Source organism: Arachis ipaensis, chromosome B03, assembly GCF_000816755.2.
Source record: "Arachis ipaensis cultivar K30076 chromosome B03, Araip1.1, whole genome shotgun sequence".
Lineage (NCBI taxonomy): Eukaryota > Viridiplantae > Streptophyta > Magnoliopsida > Fabales > Fabaceae > Arachis > Arachis ipaensis.
Genome location: NC_029787.2, coordinates 5,728,914 through 5,730,207, shown reverse-complemented (window position 1 = coordinate 5,730,207; position 1,294 = coordinate 5,728,914). Strand labels below are relative to the sequence as shown.

The window sequence follows — 1,294 nt, the reverse complement described above, 5'->3', positions numbered from 1 at the left end:
AATGAGACCCTTCACCTTTGTGAACAAGGAGTGAATCTCTTTTATTCATGACCAGCCGAATAACAAAGAAAGAAAGGGGGTACCGTAGCTTATTATTATGATGATTATAATTATTAATTATGAATGATACTTTTATAGTGGCTTCACTTCACTTGCACGCCAGGGTTTTGGATCATTCGCTTCTCAATTATGTTATCCCTGATTCCCCTCCTCACATGCCTGACAGCCTTTTCCTTTTGTTCCTTCTCGCAGGTCTCTCATTACTTATTTTTGCTACAAATTAATTGAAGTCTAACAATATAAATTACTCTTAATTTAGAACAAGATTGTTGTTCTACTTGGAGGAAAGTAGAGGAGAATTTTGTTGGTTGGTTCCTAACAAAAGCAGAGTGGTTTGGTTTTGGTCACCTCTATGCAACTAAATATAACAGTAGAAATCACCTATTTCCAAACTCAGCCCAACAACTAGACTTGTCCCTTGCAATAATAATATTACTACTAAAGTATATTTGATTATTATTATACATAAATAATACGCGACATAGAAATCATAATATTCTACGTACCTATTGTGGAGATTTAAAAAAAAAAAATCAAAGGGGGAAAAAAGAGAGGACACATCTTCCAATTTCCTTTCCCCTTTTTAATAACAAAAATATGTAAAGAATGATTAAAATGATTCAATGTTCTGATAGTATTGTACTTAACTAATTATGATATTAAATTTAAATGCTTCCTGAGTCCTGACAATATATATTGAAATTATTACTAAATAAAATAAATTAAATGAATAGAATCCTTCATTCATCCAATAATGGGAGCCACTCAAAAAACGTCTTTTATTTTCTCTCTCTCTCGCTGCTTCTTCAATCTCATTCCATTGTTTATTTCGTTACCTTTTCACGCGATTATCGTTCTTGATCTTACACTGTTTTCTCGTTATTGATCCGTAAAGGAGCATTGCATTTTCAGCTTCTGTTGCAATCGACGCAGCTGCCGGATTTCTCTGCCTCGATTCCCGCATTTGCGTCGCGTTTAGCAGGTGGCTCCACTCTCTTAGCTCTTTTTGCCGTGTTTAGTTTCAGCCGAATTAATGACAGCGGATTTGAAGTTTGTTTAGGAGATATAATCTCGTTGTTTTGCTTGCATTTTCTACTGGATCAGATGCCACAACAATTTCCTTTTCAGTGTTTCTGTGTGTGTATTTTCAATTCTTCATTGATGAATCTTCGTGCCTTCCCGAGAGATCTCGGTATATTATTATTTAAGAAAAAAAATATGATCCTACGCTGCA

At 34.5% G+C, this 1,294-nt stretch overlaps 1 protein-coding gene across 3 annotated transcripts in view; it reads left to right on the top strand.

Moving 5' to 3' along the window:
- Window positions 873-1,294, top strand: part of LOC107629016 (E3 ubiquitin ligase BIG BROTHER) — a 5,516-nt gene continuing 5,094 nt past the window's right edge. The window contains exon 1 of one of the 3 annotated variants that reach the window (XM_021117897.1): window positions 873-1,042. The gene's annotated coding sequence lies outside the window, so the exon portion shown is untranslated. The remainder of the gene's footprint in view (window positions 1,043-1,294) is intronic. The other 2 variants (XM_016331687.2, XM_016331686.2) reach the window with 2 other exon arrangements.